We start from the raw sequence: 12,154 nt of genomic DNA, 5'->3' as shown, positions 1-12,154 counted from the left end.
TTGGATGTTAGTTTATTGGATTTAGGGTTATTAAAAATAGAAAACAACACAATCAATAATATTTATTGAATTAACAGCTATAATTTTTTATTGATGATGGTCAATTAATAACACTTACTATCTAATTTTCTCTCACTAAAGTATTCTAATAATTTTTAGGATTTTGTTATACTTAGTTAAAACCCGACTAATGAATTTATCTAAGTCTTGTTAATTTTCTCAATATAACACTTATATTGAATAATTTAACAAAATTTGATTTCATTTATTAAAATGTTTAATAAAATCAATCACGTATGTATTCTTAAAAAGTATTTTCCCAATTCATCTTCCAGGTCGGTTCCCAGATGGAAGTGTTCCATTTCTGTCAGCTTAAATAGCCCGCCTAGACAGAATGTTCTTTAGACAAAGGTCCATCATGGGTTTTTTTTTTAAATTTAATCTTTTAATTAAATTCATTGTAATCCTATTAAAATAAATTAAAAAGATTAGCCTATTTCTAATAACATTAGAAATAACTCTAACATAAGTCTAGGTTGATCAATTTTAAACTATTTAAAATTAATTTGGACCTATGTTTGCATGCAACTCTTGATTATAGATTTTAAACTATCTCATTAAAACTACAACACTTGTATTTTAATGCTTTATTAAAACCTATAAATCTTTGTATTTAATGCTATTAATTAAATACAACAATTGTATTTATCTAAGTAATGTCATGCTCAATGTAAATTCCATTTTCTTTTGATTAAATATAACACTTATATAAATTATACATGAAAATCAAGCATTCACATACATCATTTCACTATTCATATAACAATTTTAATACATAGCATGATGCATGGACATGCTTCTTGTAATCATGCATCATTATAATATAACACTTTTATCAATGAACATGCTAATTTAATCATGCATCCATAAAATATAACCCTTATATTTAATTATGATCCATGTATATGTTTATCCTAAGGTGGATTTTTTTTTAAATCTATATGACATACAATATGTAATAAGAAGTCAAATATTAATCTAAACATACATCTAATGCATAATTAAATTAATTTAACCAATAAAAAATTGAACTGATTTTGGCACCCTAATGTAAAATTTAATGAATTAAATTAATATAACTGTTATATCAATTTAATTAACTAATATTAATTAAATTACAGAAACGAAATTAGGTCAAAACTAAACTTCAGTAGCTATAGCAATCCTCACACATGCACTGCAATGGCTCCGTCAAACTTTAGAGCATTGCAACACTGAAGGGCAGCGTTGCGACGCTACAAATCTGATGCGTTGCGCCATGCTGCCTCGGCTTTGAGCATTGCACCGCTGAAGGGCATAATACTTCTGTTTTGCTCGTTTTCATCTTCGAACTTGTCCCAAACACCTCCATTTCTCCCGATTTCTTCAACAACAGTTGCTCTTTTGATTGGCACGAACTTACAGACTCGAACCAAGAATTAAATTGACCAAAAAAATACAATGGGCCCTTACTTTTTAATCATATTAAAAGTAATCTAAGTGCCAAAATAAAAAACATATGACCTTGTAAACCTTCATTCAAAATGCAGATTTAAAACCCACGTCAACTTATTTTTGTTTCAAAAATACGAAGAACGAAGATGTAAGAGATTGGCTCGAATCCTGAGTGGAAGCGTGTGAACGCCTTGCATCCCGTAAATCAATTTTTAATTAAGGAAAATCAGTGTACTAAACAGAAGCTAAAAGGATAAACACAATATGTAGGCATACTTAGATGAAGGGAATCATGAAAGAAGAACTATTCTCACCTTTGTAGATTCCCAAGCTCTTAGAATGATCCTCTCGATGTTCTAACGAATAACTCCTCCAACGATCTTGAACGCGAACATTTCCTTGAACAATCTTGAACACGACCATGTGAGTAACCTTGTTATTCTCAAGGATTCCAATAGAAGGATAGGTGGTATCAAACTATTAGAAAGAAGGGAGATGAGGAGGATTCTTTTTGGAGAGTGGAGAGAGGAGTTCTTTGGTACTAAGGTAAATTTTGCACACTAAATTCTTGCCCTAAAAGGGCCGTAAAGAAGACTTTATATGGAGACGGGTTTGACACTTCTCTAAGTCTTTTCCTAATTTACCCTTATGCATAATTAATTAAATAATACTTATTTAAGTAATTAGCACATTGATCAAATAATTATTTATATATTAAATCCAATTTAAAGTATAAATTACCATAAACGTCATATGTCTATGTGCAACACCTCTCTATTTATTAATTAATCCTTTGTGAATCTAACTCACTCGAATTAATTATTTGAATCTCATTCAAATGTTTCTTTCCAACTTAATTTAAATTATAGATCACATCCATAGTCAATTACATATTAATCATATTAATATGCAATTTCCTCAAATTGATTTAAACAATTCAAATCATTCCTCTTTAATATCCTTTAGTGAGCTAACAAGAAGACCTGGTGGACCTGTAGATTAGAAGCTCTAACGATATGAGATTAGTTGGCTAAACTCATTAACCAAGTTAACCATTATTCGTTAACTGTGGGTACACTCCACTAAAGACCCACAACTGCACTCTTCTCACAACAAATATATTTTTGTGTCCATGGATATAGACCAATAAAGGTAAGTTAGTCATTCACGAGTGTTTGTAATGCCAACTAGGTCAAATTATCGTTTTACCCTTGGGTTACCTCTATCTCCTTAAGTACTAGTGCTTCTCTAATGAACAACTTGTATATGGTCCAACCAATAAACAGAAACCCCTCTTGAGCCAATGAGAGGGTAGAGCCCTTTGTTCAAGTCTCAAAGACACCACCTAAGGGAACACTTATCTACTTACCCTGAAGTCGGGAATGAGTGAATTCCATCTTGAATTATTATGTTCCTAGCTTTCTACTCAGTCTTGTCCCCAAAATGGTAGACATATTGAGTCGGCGAACTGGCAACTCTCACCCATACAAATCAAAGATAGTCCCTTGTGAATAGGAGTTCATAATACACTGAAGATTAAGACTAAGTTCCTAGGTCATCCAGTTGAAATAGAAATCTAACTAGTCAATGGGGTTACATCTAAGGGTTACTATTTCACAGCCTGGTCTTATGAAAACTCATTGCATAGGATACCCGCACTTGTGTGTCACCTACACAAACACATTGAATTATTTTGTTTGTATCAAATACAAAGTGGGACGTATCCATAGTGTTACCAAGATAAGGTATCCATCTTTATCCCTCCACTATAGACCTTTTAGGCTGTATCTTGAACATTGATCCCTGTTCGTTTCCACATACAGTTCAAGGCTCATAAGGCCGCATTGGATGTTAGTTTAATGGATTTAGTGTTAGTAAGACAAAATAGAAAACAACATAATCAATAACATTTATTGAATCAACATATATAACTCTTTATTGATGACGGTCAATTATTAACACTTACTATCTATGAGTTTTAGAGCATAAAACTCAACATGGCGAACTATAAGAAAACTTGTGAAAAGTGCATGATCAATTAGTTAGGTACATACTCAGTTTAGCGCATAGTCCTTATTAGTGCAGTTTATGATAACCGTAGTCATCGCAATAAGTTTTTGGCACCATTGCTGGGGATTTGACAACTGACTGTTTGTTTAATTTTGTGTTTTTGCGGGCACCCTCTTGACTTTAAGTGTATTGTTGGCTTGAGCGACAAATTAATAAAACGGTATATGAGTACAGGTGTTGAACCTGAGTTTAATATCGACCCTGAGATAAAGAGAATTTTTCGTCGCAGAATAAGACAAAACCGACCAAGAAGAATAAAGAATATGGCCAACAACAACAACCAGAATAACAAAGCTAGAGGAAACGAATTATTCGGGCGAGGTTAGTATAATCCTATTTTCTGTCTGCAGACCACAACATTCCTATGAGGAACTATGCGACCCCGAATCTATACGATTTTTCACCTGGTATTACGCAACCAGCCACTAACGAGAACCCAAGGTTCAAGATTAAGTTAGTTATTTAGATGATTTAGACTGTAGGGTAGTTCAGAGGGATGTTGGGTGAAGATCCTCATGCCCACCTAACAAGCTTTGTGGAATTGTGTAATACATTATCTACTTTTGGTGTAACGCCGGAGGGAATTAGGTTTTCTTTTTTCCCTTACACTCTCTGAGATGAGGCTAAGAGATGGGCCTATTCTTTGAAGTCGAACGAGATTATATTTTGGGACCAGCTAGTTGAATGATTTGTGAAGAAGTTTTTACCTCTAGCCATTAACACAAAGAGGCAGTGAGACATTATGAATTTTGAACAAGGAGACTTGGAAACTTTGAACACCACATGGGCCAGATTTAAGTGTCTTGTTCGTAACTCCCGTACATTGGTATCTTAGAATGCTTGAGACTTTCTATAATGGACTGAATAGAGCTTTGTAATTGATGGCTGATGCTTCTACTGCAGAAGGCCTCATGGACAAGACTTATATCGAGGCTAAGGCGATCTTAGACAAGATTTCAAGAAATACTGACAATTGGGCGGATGATGGATACAAGAACCCGAATGCTGTAGATGCAAAATGAAATGAGCGATTGTGAAGTCAGATGCGGTGAGCTCGTTAGTCACCCAAATGGCTATCTTCACTTCCCTTCTACAGACCATGGCCATAAATCAAGGTGCTTTGAACTCAAACGCTACTCAGCTAAACGGTATGACTCAGGTTGCGGCAATAAGTTGTGTACAACGCAGAGGACCTCACTCTGTTGAAGCTTGCCTGCATGACCCTAAAATTGTTTTCTCCATTTACAACAACCCATTTAGCAATACATATAATCCGGGTTAGAGGAATCACCTCAAATTTTGTTGGAGAGGCAATCAAGATTAGTCTAGGTAGAAAATTTTACTTAAGTAGCAAGCACACAGAGGGAATCCGCCTGGATTCAGTCACTACAACCAGAACCACCAGTATAATTAGAATTGTACTCATTATAACCACAACCGTGCATCTAGTTCTAAAGCATCTTCATCATTAGAGATGCTTTTAAAGGAATATATTCAAAAGAATGATGTGTTGATCCAGTCTCAAGCTTCCTCAATTCGGATTCTAGAAGTTTAGGTAGGACAAATCGCTAGTGATCTAAAGAATATGCAACTGGGCACCCTTGCCCAGTAACACATAATCGCCTCAAAATAATAGTGAAAAGCAGTGTCAAGTTATGACACTACATAGTGATAGGATGAAAACCGAATCGACAGCTGAAACCCAAGAGGGTAGACAAGTGAAACCAATGAATCCTGCAAGACAAGAAGTTGAACCTCAAACTACCACAAACAGACCCAATAACCATGAATCAACTATCTTTGAATAGGCTAGAAATCTTCAAGCTATTTCATCTCAACCCTCAGGCCAAACTACAACAAATGTGAACTCTCATGATAGAAACCCCTCCCAAACAAAAAGTCTAGTACCTCTGCTGCAAGAACCTGATGAGGCAAAAAAGAAAACAAATACCACCTTCTTTTCCAAGTACACTAAAAAAGAAGGATGACAGTAGGCAGTTCAAGGGATTCTTAGACGTATTAAAATAACTTAACATCAATATCCCCCTGGTAGAAGCTCTCAAACAAATGCCAAGCTATGTGAAGTTCCTGAAGGACATTCTATCTCATAAATGCACGTTGGGCGAATTCGAAATCAATGCCTGACTCATGAGTGTAGTGCATTATTCAAGTATAATATCCTTGTGAAAATGAAAGACCCAGGAAGTTTCACTCTACCATGTTCTACTGGAGGTAAAGAAGTCGGCCAACGTTATGCAATTTGGGCGCAAGCACCAACCTGATGCCGATATCCATTTTCAAAAAGTTAGGGATTGGTGAGGCCAGACCCATCTAGTAAGCCTACAACTCACCGATAGATCCATAACATACCACGGAGGGATGAATCAGGATGTGCTTATTCAAATTGACAAATTTATCTTCCCAGCAAATTTCATTATCCTGGCTACGAGTCTGGCACTGAAGATCCCATCATCTTGGAGAGCCCGTTTCTATCCAAAAGGCATGCATTGATAAATGTGCAAAAAGGTGATTTGACCATCAACGTGGATGATCAGCATGTTCAATTCAATGTGTTTAACACATTGAAATATCCAAATGAGCTGGAAACATGTCAATGCATCGATGATATAGGAGTTGGTTGTTGGGAAGAGATAAAAGATGAACTGAAAGAAGAAGAAGGAAGTGACTTGGTTATGGAGAAAGTCCATGTCGTGATAAAATTTGACTCCAGTTTTGAATCCCTGAATCTGAATGAATGAGAAACAACTAAAATTAAACAGTCCCTATAAGAGCCCCCTATTTTAGAGATAAAGGCTTTTCCTGGGCACCTCAAGTATGCATACTTAAGCGATATTGACACTCTACTGTTATTATCTCTGACGCATTGAAAGTGGAGGATGAGGAGGCCTTGTTGCAATGTTGAAGAAATATATGAAGGCCATTGGCTGGACTCTAGCAGATAACCGAGGGATCAATCTCTTGTATTGCATGCACAAAATAAGGCTAGATGAGGAAAAAAAGGCTATATTGAGAGGCAGTGCAAGCTTAACCCAGTTATGCATGAAGTAGTAAAGAAAGAGATAATGAAATGGCTCGATGCTGGAGTCATTTACCTAATCTTTGACAACAGTTGGGTAAGCCTAGTACAATACGTGCCTAAGAAAGGCGGAATGATGGTTATAGCCAATAGCAAATATGAATCAATCCCCACTAAATCTATTACCAGATGACAGATCTGTATGGATCACATAAGTTGAATCATTTGACTGAGAAGGATCATCTCCCTCTCTTTTTTATTGATAAGATGTTAGACAAACTTGCAAGGAATGAATTTTTCTACTTTATGGACAGATATTTTGGTTATAACCAGATCGTAATAACATCTAAATATCAAGAAAAGACGACATTCATGTGCCCCTTCCACATCTTTGCCTTTCGGCGTATGCCCTTTTGGCTCTACAATACGCCTGAGACCTTCTAGTGGTGTATGGTGGCTATATTCTTAGATTTTCTGGAAGAGTCCGTCGAGGTCTTTATGGATGACTTTTCCATCTTTGGTACTTCATATAATCCCTGCCTCTCCAACTTGGAAAACATACTGAAGAAATGTGAAGAAACTAACCTCGTCGTCAACTGGGAAAAATGCCATTTTATGGTCATCAAGGGCATTGTGTTAGGACAAAAGATTTCTGAGGTCGGATTAAAAGTGGATCAAGCCAAGATTGACGCAATCCAAAACTACCAGCACCCATGAATGTTAAAACATTAAGAAGCTTTCTGGGGCATGTCGATTTTTATCGGAGATTCATTAAAAGTTTCACCTAAATTGCAAGACCTTTGAGTGCACTCTTGGAAGTTGACAGACCTTATGTTTTTTACGATGCTTGTAGCTGTCCCTTTTTCAATTGAAAATATTTCAAAAAGAAAAAAGGGACATAACAATATTTGAAATAATAAAAAGAATTTTGAGCAAAAGTTTGCTAGGTTCAAGAATAAGAGAAGATTTTCATAGAGAAGTGAACAAATTTGAAAGAAATAGTTGATATGAAAAGGATTGTAAGAAGTTTAACGCATCCTGAGAAGCTAGTTAGTGCAACTTTAAGATGTAGGGTAAGTATGAATTTCTTTAGTATAAGATATGCTTGAGGACAAGCATTATTCTAAATTTGGGGAAGTGATAACTTTTAAAAATACAAGTTATTATAGCTTGTAGAAATATAAGTTATTGTAGCCTTTTCGTTTAGATTAATAAAGATAGGAAAGAAGATTATGTATCAATCATGCTTGGAATTCATGCTAAAAATCATGTTTGCGCCAATGTATTTAAAATGTAATCGTTGACTGCATTTCATGAGAATATTGCACCAAAAGTGTTTATTTTGCAGATTACTGCAAGGAGTCGACATGCGTTAATCTTTCAAAGAACAAGAAAATGGTCGTATGCCTCAGGATCTTTGAAACTATCTAGGCAGATCTTCTATCAAACTTCCAGAACGTTGAATATGATTGCAGTGCTGACATTCTTACCTACCACGTTAGATGACGACGACCGATCAGAGCGGGAATCCCAACAAAAAATAGTGCACTGTTTTATAAATAGATCCTTGATGCTAAGACGAAGGAGAACCTTCCATGATCCAAAAAAAAAAAAAAAAAACCTTGAGAGTTCTGAGAAAACAATCCACCTTCACTTTCCACCTAACCCAACATCGGAATGTCGTCAAAGCAATAGTCTGAGAGGACTTTCGCTCTACGTTCGACCATAACAACACCAATAACCTTGGCAACCATCTGTTGAGTGCAAGAAATTGCTATCAACTTACTACTCATCTCACTTCTCTACTATTATTGTAGTTGTAGTACATGTTTATTTGAGACATTATTCATTATGTATTCATCAACTATATTGCTTTCTTAACACCATCATGTTCCTTTTCATCACCTTCCCCATCTGTTCTTTTGATTTTATTTTCGCCATGAGGCACTAAACTTAATAAGGTAGGGGGGAAGGTCATTACTGTAAACTAAGAAGAGTTTAAGGAAGTTATCATGTTTGCTTAATGTATAGTTATTTAAAATTTTGCCTATGATCACTCATAGAGACAAGTAGCTATAATTACTCAAGACAGAAGCAGTTGTGGAACTCGTTAAGTGAAGCAAAAAGTATTTCTAGAGATAGAAACAACCTTACGCTCTTAAGCACACTCATTCATGCATCATAGAGATATGACAAGTGTGGCTAGCCACCGAGAGGTGTGCGACAACTAGGAGTTATGAGCTGGGATAAATTCCTTCGACAGTGCTTGGTAATGTGATAACGATCTTCTTTATACATTTTCTCCACCTTCAGTCTGCTGCTTTATTCATTTTCTCATTCAAGGCTCTTAGAATTTTTTCAATAACCTAAAATTTAGTTCATCGCATGTTTCAAAGCACACAAAAAAAAAAAAAAACTTGTGATTGACGCATGTTCATTACACTAAGACCTTAGATCATCCTAAGAAACTCGCAATCAGGTTTCACTTGGCCTGTGATCGAGAAAACTTGTGATTGACACATGCTCATTGCATTAAGACACATACTATGAATAATGCATATCGATCATAGTGCAGTCCAAAAATCATTGCATGTTTTTAAGAGCAACAAGTTTTTGGCGCCATTGTCGGGGATTTGAAAACTGATTAAGTATTGGATTTTTGTGATTTTTTGTAGGCACCTTTTCTTTTTTAGGAGTATTGCAGACATATGCGACAAGCTGCAGACGGTACATGAGTATGAGAATAGAACCCGAGCTCAACATTGACCCTGAAATAGAGAGAACTTTTCGTCGCAGGAATCATAATAGATGTGGAAGGAATATGGCCAACAACAACAATTAGAACAATCAGAAGAAAGCAAATTGTGTGTTCGGTTATTTGCAGTAGGATCCTATTCTCTTGCTGCTGATTGCAACATTCCAATAAGGAGCTATGTGGTACCAAACCTCTATGACTTCTCACTGGGTAGCGTAAGGCCTACAGTTGATGAAAATGCATGATTCGAGATCAAATCGGTAATGTTACAAATGATCCAAAACGCCAGCCAGTTTGGAGGAATGATCTAGAACTCTCGTCTTCATCTTTTCCTAGAAAAGCCTAAGTCAAGGTGGGTTGGGCCATTCATTGTGTGGGAAGTTTTTCCATGTGGAGCCGTAGAATTGATGAGTGAGGATGAGAGCAATGTTTTTAAGGTCAATGAGCAGCGTGTGAAGCCTTACTATAGAGGCTTTGTGGATCGTGATAAAGAAGCCATTGACCTAGGTAGGCAAGCTTGATCGCTCGCGCTGATGAATCCCTGCTGCAACTTCACTCCAATCTTTCCAAGGATGTCTTCTCTATCTTTACTATGTTTTCATAGTTAACTTCTGGTTTTGATTTATTTGATTCTTGTGTTTTGTACCTTTGATTTTTGATTTCTTGACTTGGATGTTTGAAAATTGAATTCTTATCTTATGCGATGAATATTGTCTAATGTGATAAAAAGAAATAAAATAATATTAATAAAAATGAATGATGTGTTTGTTTGGCTTTTGCGTTATTATTGAACATTATGCAATAATTTCAAGCCAACCAAAATCGACGCATGGAATGCATAAAGTTTCAGTCGTTCGCTTATCGAGGGCAATCGAGTGCGTTGTCTGAAGAAATGTCCTTTCATCTGGCCTACATTTAATGGGATTTTCGTAATTGACATTTGTGCCCTCGTCGATCGCGATTCTCGAGCTCAACCTTTATAAAACTCTACCCACTCCCCATTTCATTTTTTTTTTTATCATTTCATCAAACCCTAAATCCCTAAATCCCTTAAATCCCTTAAACTTCTCAAAGCTCTTGAGTTCTTTGCATCTCTGATCATCCTTTTCTTTTTCCCGATTCTCCTTCTACCTCATGGAAATCCATCGATTCTAACAAAAAAACACCAGAACGCCCGCCTATGAGGGTGCCGAAAGCTTCCCACCACAACAAAACTTCTCTACTTCACCAGTTTCATCCCTCTTGTCTATAAGAGAAACGACTTACCTTGCCGCCAGCTGATGACCCCAAGTCCAATAGAAGACAACTCGACCATCGCTTCCCCATCCCAAACCCGTCATTCGTAAACCCACCTCTTCTCGAACCATCTCAGCTTCATCACATAGCCGTGAGAGATAGCGCAAGGAGAGTGTCCCCACCACCAACCCTGATCCGATCATGTTAACATTTCTCTTTGAAAGTGAACTTAAGAGGAAAGACGATCGGGAAGTGTTTGATAGTATCTTAAGCACCATTGAGAAGGATGGTGGCTTGGTCGAAGCTAGGGTGGTTGATAACTGGTAGAAATACAAGTTATTTATATCATCTTACTTAGAATATGCCGCAATAGGAAGAAAAAGTTGCGTCAAACATAGTAAAATTGGCTTAGAAACGCAAAGATTGTAAAAGTATGGGAAACACACCTACTGACCGCATTGCGATGGCAAAAAGGATGTCCAAACCTTTGTTTTGTAGGTAACATGTATCACCACATGCGACAATTACTCATGAACAAAAAAAAAAAAAAAAAAAACAACGCATTCTCGGGGATTTCTGAAATTGTATAGCTTTTCTGGTGTATGACCTGACAAATTGAACGTGGAGCAGAGCGGACATTCCCACCAAGCCTCGACAGAAAAAGTAACATTTCAGAGTGGGACCACTGACGCAAGAGGTGCTAAAGTCTATAAATAGCAACAACAACACTTAGCATAAGGGGAGAAACACATGGAAAAATAGACGAAAAAGAAGTTCTGTGCAAGGGACATTCTTCCCTCAAGAACTCTCCTGAGAAGGAAGTTCTCCACTTCATTCCTCTATCACGTCGGCAAGCAAACAGCTCCGACCGGGATCCGTGCCAAGACATTGACATGCTGCTCTCAACTGTTTTTACTTTTCATTCATCGATTGTTGTTCATTTCCTGTCTTTCATTCATATCTCTGTAACAAACGCTTTATTTTTACCAATTAATATCATTATCATCTTCATCTTCATCTCTCTGTTTACCATAACACATTCATCTTCCATTTCTCTCACCATGAGTCACTAAACCTCTAGGGTGTGGGGGAAGGATTGAGCGAGTAAGTCAATCCATGTTGAAGAAGTCAGCTAAGTTTATTTAACGTATGCTCAATGGCATCTTCACCTACGAGAGCAAAAGTGAAGATGTTAATCCACCTCTCGATAGAAGGTCGATAGAATGCGTTAACTAAAGCAAGAAGTATTTCTAGAGATGGAAACAACCTTACATTTGGAAACGATCATCCATGATCATCATAGAGATATCGTGATGCAGGCGATCATTGAGAGGTGCAAGCCAAGGGAAGACAGAACCTTAGTTTCATCCTCAACAGGATTGACAAACATGGGATATTCTTTTCCCCAAACCCGTTCTCACTCTGATTCTATCCACAAGACTTGCCATCACATTCTCTCACACACACCTTGCATAGCTTCAGATTTATTTACCTGTTTGTTCATTTATCATCACAATTTACTCTTTAGCACCTCACAATCTTAATTTGTTTATTGTCGCATA

The sequence above is a fragment of the Benincasa hispida genome, chromosome 2, assembly GCF_027475165.1.
Source record: "Benincasa hispida cultivar pf3 chromosome 2, pf3_genome.v1.1, whole genome shotgun sequence".
NCBI classification, from domain to species: Eukaryota; Viridiplantae; Streptophyta; class Magnoliopsida; order Cucurbitales; family Cucurbitaceae; genus Benincasa; species Benincasa hispida.
The sequence above is the reverse complement of the archived record's forward strand: the minus strand, read 5'-3'. Positions refer to the sequence as shown.